This window comes from Dermochelys coriacea, chromosome 10 (assembly GCF_009764565.3).
Source record: "Dermochelys coriacea isolate rDerCor1 chromosome 10, rDerCor1.pri.v4, whole genome shotgun sequence".
NCBI classification, from domain to species: domain Eukaryota; kingdom Metazoa; phylum Chordata; order Testudines; family Dermochelyidae; genus Dermochelys; species Dermochelys coriacea.
Window position 1 is genome coordinate 53,524,680 of NC_050077.1, and position 10,259 is coordinate 53,534,938.

Consider the following 10,259-nt stretch of genomic DNA (forward strand, 5'->3'; position numbering starts at 1 on the left):
TTAAGGTCCGTGCCACAATTTATATACCTCAGTTCAGCATTGAACCATAATGGGAATGGGAATATGGATATTAGTAGCCAAATGAAGAGCGTTTGATGTAAATGGAGAGAATTGATTGGAATTCTCTGTGATAAGAATATGCCAACTAAACTAAAGATCAAAGTGTATAAGATCAAGATTACTCTAGCCATGATGTATGGGTCAGAATGCTGGCCAGTGAGGAAGAGGGAAAAACAACTACTTCGTACCGCCAAAATGAGAATGCTCAGATGAATGCTGAGCAAGGCAAGGTTACACAATGAAATGATCTGAGTCATGATGCAGGTAGCCCCATCTCCCAATCTTCCCCTCATGCCCCTATCATGGAAAAGCTGAAGGAGTATTGGTAACTAGCCACAAAGATAACTTCTAGCTTGGTTAATCCGCTAAAGAAAATTCAATCAGCTCCTAGCAAGAGGTGTAGTGAAGATCTGACAGCTGTTGAGTTAACTTCTCCCTATTACATCACACATCTTTTGCCTTGTGCGTTCTTACCTGTTGGTAAGTACCTCTAGTACCCATTAGAGGTACCTTAGAGTGCAGTGTGCTTGTTAAGCTCCAAACTACATACCAGGAGGATTTCCAGGGCATGCTGCATGTTCTGGGTCATTGCCACATCAGATTTCCCAGGGCTACCAAATTCAAAATAGCCAAAAATAGTAGACTCAGCACTGTCTCTGCTGACAGAATGGAAGAGAGAACAGAGTCAGCCTCAGACTCCTGCTGAAAGGGTTGCAGAGAGATAGTCTAACCAACCCAAATAGCCAAAACTATGATGAAATACTTTCATAGTGGGTGGAGGACACAGAACCTACCTTTAAAGCCTTAAGCAAATGGCAATGCCTAACCTCTCATCTCCAGGGTGTTACTCCCTGGGGAGACAGAGAGGAAGACTCCACTATTGCAAAGTGTGTGTGTGTGTGTGTGTGTGTGTGTGTGTGTGTGTGTGTGTGTGTGTGTGTACGCACACACACACATGCAGAAAGAAGGGCTCAGGAGAAGGCCTTCTCAAATATCCAAAGACTTGTCAAGATGTCGGGATGCTCATTCACAGTACATACTCCAAGCTTTACACATCATTAGTAAATAATGACTTTTAGACTAAATAGGAGTTCTAATTAAGGCACTTTATTATTATTGTATTACAGTATCACCTAGAGGAGGGGTGGGGAAACTTTTTGGGCCAAGGGCCACATCTGGGTGGGGAAATTGTATGCAGGGCCGGGGCAGGGGGTTGGGGTGTGGGAGGGAGTGCAGGCTGTGGGAGGGGGTGCGGTGTGCAGGAACGGGCTCAGTGCAAGGAATTGGGGCAGAGGAGGGGTGCGGCATGTATGAGGGGGCACAGGGAAGGGGATTGGGGTGCAGGAGGGATGCAGCATGCAGGAGGGGGCACAGGGCAGTGGTGCAGGAGGGCGGTGGACTGCAGAAGGGAGCTCAGGGCAGGGGGTTGGGGTGCAGGAGGGGTGTGGGGTGCAATGGGGGCTCAGGGTGGGAGTTGGGGTGCAGGAGGGGCGTGGGGTGCAGCAGGGGGCTCAGGGCAGGGAGTTGGGGTGCAGGAGGGGTGCAAGGTGCAGGCAGGGGGCTTAGGGCAGGGAGTTGAGGGGCAGGAGGGGTTCAGGTTCTGGCCTGGCACCGCTTACCTAAAGTGGTTCCAGGGTGGCAGCGGTGCAGGCAGGCAGGGAGTCTGCCCTGGCCCCGCGCTGTGCTGTGCCGCTTACCATGTCCCTGCACAGACCCTGGAGGGAGACACAGGGCTCCGCGCGCTGCCCTTGCCACGCCTCCAGGTACCTCCCCCGAAGCTCCCATTGGCCGCGGTTCCCTGTTCCTGGCCAATGGGAGCTGCGGGGGGCAGTGCCTGGAGGCAAGAGCAATGCACAGAGCCCTCTGCTGCCCCCCACCCAGGCCACAGGGATGCGGTGCCAGCCACTTCTGAGAGCGGTCCGGGGCCTGCGGTACTGCAAGGGGGCAATCCCACGGGCCGGATCCAAAGCCCTGATGGGCCGGATCTGGCCCGCAGGCCATAGTTTGCCCACCCCGATCTAGAAATTAGGGGCCCCAGTGTGTGAGGCAATGTACAAACACATGGCAAGAGATAGGGCTTAAAGTCTAAATAAACAAGGCTAACAAGGGGTAGGAGAAAGGTTCTCTCTATTTTCTCAGATGGCAAACGGAGGCACACAAGAGCTCTGTGTCAGAGCTGAGAACTGGACCTAGATCTTCAGTGCCAGCCCAGTAACTTAGCCACAAGACTATTCTTTCTCTCTACTTGTATGCAGCTAGAACCACTCTGAATGCAAGAGAAGATTCCTTTCTAAATGCTTAATACTCTGAAACATTCTGCAATAATCTCGAGGGTGGAGTTATCAAGATTAGAGTTTGGACATCAATGTTTAATGACATTCTGCACAATATACAGTAATTGAGTTCTATATTAAAAATTTAAACTAAATTACAAAACTTTAAATGGAGTCCAGGTGCGTTAATAATTTTTTGCATTGTTTATATGAATTCCAGACTATGTATCAGCACTATAATTAATCCATAATGAAGACTTGCACAAAACACCAAAATGACTTTTTCTGTAGTGCTTGTGATTGACATAGTGAATTTCTTTATACTGCAAATTGATTTGAGGTATCCATTAACAAAAGTCACCTTGCTACTGGTATTTAAAAGAAGCCACTCTGAAGATGTATTATGCTTGCAACCCTTAAAGGAACTTGTCTATTACAGCACAAATTGCGTTTGCAAGTGTCTGTATTCTGAACCACTGTTAGCTGCTTAGACTGTGAATGTGACTCTGTTTATGGACACTTGTGAGAACAGGTTTGCGTTTATCTGACTATATGGGAAATGACGATACTTTGTATGAATGGCTGTATTTGTACATAAACAGTACTGTGCACGAGAGAGAGAGTTTCTTTGCCATTTGTTGTTCGTCATTTCTTATTCTCGTATTTAAATTGTTTCAGTGATCCAGCCAGAGAGGAGAAACAATGCTTTGTGACCCAGATGTCAAACATGTGCAGCACAAACAGTCTCTGGGAATGCTCCAGGAATAACCCGTAAAGCTGTAAAATATTCAAAATCTTTAGTAAATAGTTAGGAATAACTAACATATGTTGAGGTAAGCAGTATCAGTCTGGGAACAGAAAAAAAAGTTAAATTCCATAAGAAACTTATTGGAAACAAGTAATTCAATAAGCTGTTGTCTGAACTGAACCTTAACTCATATTGATCTTGAATGGTACTTGAGTGTCTAACTCCCTTAGGCTCACTTGAAAATCTTAGTCCTAATCTTGAATAGGTACGTCTAATTCAGCATGTGACACAATGGTTGATGATGCTGTAGAAATGCAATAAAAATAGATGGATATGGAGAATCCTAGAAAGAAAATGGAACATACTGTCATAAATCCTGCCTCTCTTCGTGAGAAAGGAGAATCAGATTGGGGACAGAGTTTTTCTATAAATGAAAGTTTAGAACAAACAAAACTTTAAATTACCTTGCTCCCATCTATATCTCTGTCCTTGTTTCTCCAGGTGCTCAGTCTCTAGGTTCTTCGCAAGTCTTCCTTCACCTCAGTATCCCACCCTTGTCTTTGTTTCCTACCATGCTGCCCACCATGCATGGAACCCACTATTCTCTCAGTCTTCAGGTGGCCTCCTCTCTCCTCCTTGGAACCTCTGCAAACAATCCCTCCTCCCTTCTGATCACTAACAGTCCTTGTGCCACGCCTCCTCCAAGCTGTTTTCCAGTCTTGCCTTTTCTTCAGGGCAGAGGTCAGGCCACACTTAAGTTTGTAAAGTGTTACATAAATACAGTGCTATATAAACGTTTTGTAATAATAATAATAATAGAAAATCACCCTGGTACCATAATATGAAATCTCAGGTGTAGGAGGTAAATCTACACAGTGGGTCAGATCCTCTATCACAATCTGGCACTTCGAGCTGCCTGAGTGGTGCAAAGGAGCAGGCCTGCTGACAGCAATTCTGGGCCCCAAAGGCAGAACAGTCAATGGGCCCCATAGAAAGGGATGGCCCGGCGTGGCATCGCCATATGGGCACAGAACTGGACCATGTGCGGCAGCTGGTGCACACACACACACACAAGCTGTGCCTGCATGGACATGGTCCACCAGAGATTTGGGTGGTGCCCAGTGAGCTGCCAGCTGCACTGTTGGGCGCGCTCTTCCAGCCAGGGCTGGATTAACTTTTTGTGGGCCCGGCGCCAAACATATTTGTGGGCCCCCATGGGGCAATGGAGCACGGCATGGAGAGGTCAGTACCTGGAGCGAGGGGCTGGCTGGGGCAATGGGGCAGGGCATGGCATGGAGGGGCCAGTCCCGGTCCACCCAGCCCAGTGCGAGGGCACTGTTTACAAATCAGCAGCTGCCAAATGCAACTGGCCCACCTGGCCAAGCATGCTGTCAGTATGCCCTTCCCTCAGGGGCCGTCCCACACAGCCCCCTCCCCACACCTAAAAGCCCCCAACTCCCTATTGACAGCAGTCCCCCGCCCAGAGACATCCCCCCCACCCACAGACCCCAAAACCACAAATGCACAGAACCTTATCATAGAATCATAGAAGATTAGGGTTGGAAGCAACCTCAGGAGGTCATCTAGACCAATCCCCTGCTCAAAGCAGGACCAACCCCAACTAAATCATCCCAGCCAGGGTTTTGTCAAACCGGGCCTTAAAAACCTTGAAGGATGTAGATTCCACCACCTCCCTAGGTATCCCATTCCAGTGCTTCACCACCCTCCTAGTGAAATAGTGTTTCCAAATATCCAACCTAGTCTTCCCCTACTGCAACTTGAGACCACTGCTTCTTGTTCTGTCATCTGCCACCACTGAGAACAGCCTAGCTCCATCCTCTTTGGAACCCCTCTTCAGGTAGTTGAACACTGCTATCAAATCCCCCCCTCATTCTTCTCTTCTGCAGACTAAATAAGCCCAGTTCCCTCAGTCTCTCCTAATAAGTCATGTGCCCCAGCCCCCTGATCATTTTTGTTGTCCTCCACTGGACTCTCTCCAATTTGTCTACATCCCTTCTGTAGTGGAGAGGGGTGGGGGCAAAACTGGACACAGTACTCCAGGTGTGGCCTCACCAGGGCTCAATAGAAGGGAATAATCATTTCTCTCGATCTGCTGGCAATGCTCCTACTAATGCAGCCCAGTATGCTGTTGGCCTTCTTGGGCAACCAGGGCACACTGTTGACTCATATCCAGCTTCTCGTCCACTGTAATCCCCACTGCCTTTTCTGCATCCTGCACAACACCACCCCTTCCCACAGCCCCACCACAGCTGCCCAGCACCCCACACAGAACCCCCATTCCCTAGCACCCCAACACACACAGATCTGGGCCACAGCAAGGCCTGCCCACAGAGTCTAGGCCACTGTGGCGACTCCTGGACCCTCCACTATGAGGGTCACCAGCAAGGAGAGGTAATGCAAGGAGTAGAGCTGGGGAGGCTGGAGCTCCTGGGAGGAGCTGGGTATACAGGCTCATGGGCTTGGGGGGTAGCTCCCATTTCAGATTTTGCCCAACTCCTCCCCCGACCCCCGGGCTTAACACTACAAGGAGCATCTACACTGACCAGCTACATAGGGTACCAAGATGGAAACACAACTCCCACAGCACAGAGATGTAAGTTTCTGTGTCACTAAACACACACACACAGAGTTGCTTCTTCCTGTTCCCTTGAACTTAAAACAACTGCTTCCCATTAGGTCCTTGCTCTATTTCTATTTTCCAGAGGAAGATCTGCAGGTCCTGGTTTCATACACTTACATAATTAATAATGTCACTTAGTTAATAACATCACCTTATAAGCCACCCTGAGTGAGGGACAGCACATAGTTGTGCTTCCTCATGTTCATATCAGGTACTGAATTGTGACTCCACCACTATTTGGTCTTTTCCCCCCCCTCCCTTTTGCTCCACTGGGGGAACCTGCCCATATTCTGGCACAATTTACTTCCTCCAAACATGCTGCCTGCCCTGGACTCCCCTTTCTCTCTCTTCATGTGCAGCATTGTACGGTGATGCCTTTCTGATCTCTTACTTCTCACTGTGGGCACAATGTAGGCAGCTCACAACTGAGCTCTTAGAAAAGGGCTGCCCACATAAAGAAGTGGAACTTCTACGCTCCCCATGTATCCTTTGCTGAATTCAGGTTCAGCCTCAGAGCCAATTATATTAATATTTATTCTTATTAATACAATTGCTAGGAAGCAGAAACAGGAGAGGACTGACAAATGCCATTTCTTCCTCATCACCTTTCTTCCAGTTTCATATTTAACACCTTCCTCCCACACACAAAGAAAAAGTGGGGAGGCTAGAACTAATCTGTTTCCTTCATGCCTGCATTCTTTACTCAGGACCAAATCTCCTTTGAAATCAATGGGAATTGTTTGTCCTGGAACAGTTGTCCTGGAACAGCTTCTCCAAGGCTTCAGGGCTTCTCTGCCCGGCATGGCTTCTACTGGGGCTCAGGGCTTCCCTCCGCCCCACCCCCACCCCTACCCCCACCCTGCCCTGTGGCATCTGCCTGAGCCAGGGCTTTCCCTCACCCGCCTACGCACCTGTCTGGCGCGGCTTCTGCTGGGGCACCCAGGCGAGCTTGGGGCATCTTCCACCCCACGGCTTGGGCTGTATGTATGCTGGGGTGCCCATTTTTGGGGGGCCCCAAATTGGCCAGGGGCACCCTGTGCATGGGCCCCATTGGCCCATGCATTAATCTGCATGGCTCCCAGTCTCTCCCAGCACCCACTGCCCCATGCCAGCTCCTACCTTGTTTATCTCCCTGGGGGTGGAAAGAAGCCCTCCCGGCCCTCAGCCAGCCAGTGGGTGGGCCAAGAGGAGCAGGCAGTGGGGAGGGGCAAGAGTCAAGGAGAGCTTCTTCTGCTCCCCCCTCTCCCCTTTTTTTTAATGTCCCGCCTGTGCTGCAGCGGCAGCAGTCGGGGCCCCCAGGCACTTTTAAATCACACGGGCCCCATGGCAATTACCCCCTGTCATAAATATAAAGGGAAGGGTAAACACCTTTGAAATCCCTCCTGGCCAGAGGAAAAACCCTTTCACCTGTAAAGGGTTAAGAAGCCAGGATAACCTCGCTGGCACCTGATCACAATGACCAATGAGGAGACAAGATACTTTCAAAGCTGGAGCAGGGGGAGAAACAAAGGGTCTCTCTGTCTGGGTGATGCTTTTGCCAAGAACAGAAAAGGAATGGAGTCTTAGAACTTAGTACATAATCTAGCTAGATATGCGTTAGATTCTGTTTTGTTTAAATGGCTGATAAAATGAGCTGTGCTGAATGGAATGGATATTCCTGTTTTTGTGTCTTTTTGTAACTTAAGGTTTTGCCTAGAGGGATTCTCTATGCTTTGAATCTGATTATCCTGTAAGGTATTTACCATCCTGATTTTACAGAGGTGATTCTTTTATTTTTTTCTTCAATTAAAATTCTTCTTTTAAGAACCTGATTGCTTTTTCATTGTTCTTAAGATCCTAGGGTTTGGGTCTGTGTTCACCTATGCAAATTGGTGAGGATTTTTATCAAGCCTTCCCCAGGAAAGGGGGTGTAGGGTTTGGGGAGGATTTTGGAGGGAAAGACACTTCCAATCGGGCTCTTTCGTGGTTATATATCTGTTAGATGCTTGGTGATGGCAGCAATAAAGTCCAAGGGCAAAAGGTAAAATAGTTTGTACCTTGGGAAAGTTTTAACCTAAGCTGGTAAAAATAAGCTTAGGGGGTTTTCATGCAGGTCCCCACATCTGTACCCTAGAGTTCAGAGTGGGGAAGGAACCTTGACACCCACTTTGCCCCACCCACCATCGGCAGGCCTGCAAAGGAGCTAAGCATTGCCTCAGCATAAGCACAGCTAAGCATTGCCTCAGCATAGAGGGTTAGTCAAGGGAAGGGGGAGGCATGAGTGGATGGAGCTGAGCTCCACTTTATTGATCCTCAACTGACAAATAGTTCTTTTGGGATCTTATGCTGATACATAAATTTGAGCAGCCTTATGGCTACTCTAACTCCATGTTGGGCCAATGCAGACGAGTTTCAGACACAGGGAGATGTAACCAGCTATTGGATGCCCCCATCTTTCTCCTATTTGCCTGCACATTGAGTGGAGTTCAGGTGTAGGAAATAATCTGCCCCACCATCTCTTTTAATATTCTAATAGTCTTCTTGGGTCTTAGAGATACAACAGGGTAATTCTTTCCTAAGCACCTAACATCCTTTAAATACATTTTTTCTATTTAGTTTTCTAAATAGCTAATATTCTTTATCAAATGTCCTAGGTAGGTTTCCCCAATTTACTTTTTCATTTGAAAGACTCTTGTGATCTCCAGAGCTCCAGTAGTATTAGCTGAGTTTGGTGGAACATTTGGACACCAACCCAGTTTCTACTTCACCTTCAAATGAAATGATCTTCTGTTTAAAGTTCTCCATTGATCATCTCTCTTTTAAAAATTCTCCAAAATACATGAAAACAGCCTGAAAACATATAAATTAGGGTTGTAAAAAATTCTCCTTTATCTGCCAAAAAGGGATATCCAGAAGGTAATGCAATCCAGTCATGAAGCTTTGGGTAAGTCCTTGCCATCTTAACTATTTATAACAGTTCTGCTACTTTTTTGGGAACTAAATACTAACCTCTGAATCTTGTGATGCACTTCACAAAGTCGTTTCTGTCCGGTGGGTGAGTTTTAAGCCCAAGTACAGGATCAGGAGTGTTCATTAGAATAATGGAAATTTGGAAATTTTGGTTTAGTAGATTTTTTTGCAGTATTCAATGCTTTCTTTTCATGAAACTCTTGCAACTCTAATTTCTGCTTTACTTGCAATTTTGAGATGTTACTTGCACATCAAAATTATAAACAGATTTCATGCAAGTTATGCGAAAACCATCTTCTTTCAGAAAATGAGTCTGTTAGATGTAATTTCTTCAGAAGTGAGTCAAATTTTGCATAAGGAAAAAAATCTTCCATTTTGGCTAGTTTCATATTTTTCCTCATTAATATTTTGCACACTTCCAGCATAATCAAAATCTATCATGGGCAGTGAGTAACATTCTGTCTACAGAAAAAAATCCTTTTTAAATTTCATTGGGAAATGTATTCTTCACTTGCCTCATTGTGTAAAGCTGCTGATACAGTATCAAAATGGAATTCACCACCTCTTTAGAGGTAGAGAGGAAGAGCATCTTTCTAGTCTCCTTGGTGTTTTGGGTATTCTTCTGGTTTAAGGATATATAAACTTAATGATCCTGTTACTGTATAGTATGGATCTTGGTATGCTTCATAGAAAGGATAGGAAGAGGTTGTCAAATAGAGTATTGATCCTCAGTCACACTTGGTTTTAAGGAAGGCTTCTGAAACAAAGTATAGTAACATCACAGTATTTCAAAGGAGAATTAAACAAAGCATTAACAAAAGGTGCCACCAAAAAGGCAGGAAAAAGCAAGTAGGGACAGGAATGCACAAATAAAAAATTGGAGAGGAAAAACATCAAGTGGATATTTGTGTTTGGGTTCATTTCAGATGAACAAGCTCAAACTATCTTGGAATTTGTTCTAAAGAAAGTTTTCAGTTCTCTCTAATATATGCTCTCTTACTACAATACAGAACTCTAGGTGTGGCTGGGAACAAATATGATTGTACTAACAAGGCAGCTCCAGAGAGGTAATCTGACTAATCAACTCAATAGGCATTAAAGTAACACTAGGATGGTACTTGGAGTCTAGGACCAGTGGAAGTAAATGACACTGAGAATATTACATTGCAGAGAAGTCCCACTATAAATGTCTCAAGAAACCATTCAAAGTGCAATTATGTTTCTCCATTGCTATGGATGCTTGGGTCTTCACTCATATGACTAAGACAAGGACCCTGCTTAAAATCTAAATGAGACGAAAAAAACAGACTGAGGGGTGAGGGAAGGCATGTTTCAGGTATGTGACATGCCTGGATTATTTTTGTCATGTGTTGTACCTCCAGTGTATCTTTAATAATATTTTATAATATATATTTATAACTGGTATTGAAGGAAGAGAGTAGTCGAAGACTGTTAGTACCAGAGAGGAGAGAAAGCCAAAATAAATTATTCTAGGTGCAACTTAAGAAGGTCACTAACCAGCCTGGCACACCGGAGAGGGAAAGGAAGCTATTGAAGGAATAGGAATCACTGATGGATAAAGGGATAG

At 46.0% G+C, this 10,259-nt stretch overlaps 1 long non-coding RNA gene across 1 annotated transcript; it reads left to right on the top strand.

Moving 5' to 3' along the window:
* The first annotated feature begins 3,057 nt into the window (after positions 1-3,057).
* On the top strand, positions 3,058-9,967 carry LOC122456085. Its single transcript, XR_006274742.1, has 2 exons — positions 3,058-3,112; positions 9,842-9,967. It is a non-coding gene; the product is annotated as an uncharacterized LOC122456085 (long non-coding RNA).
* The last annotated feature ends 292 nt before the right edge of the window (positions 9,968-10,259 follow it).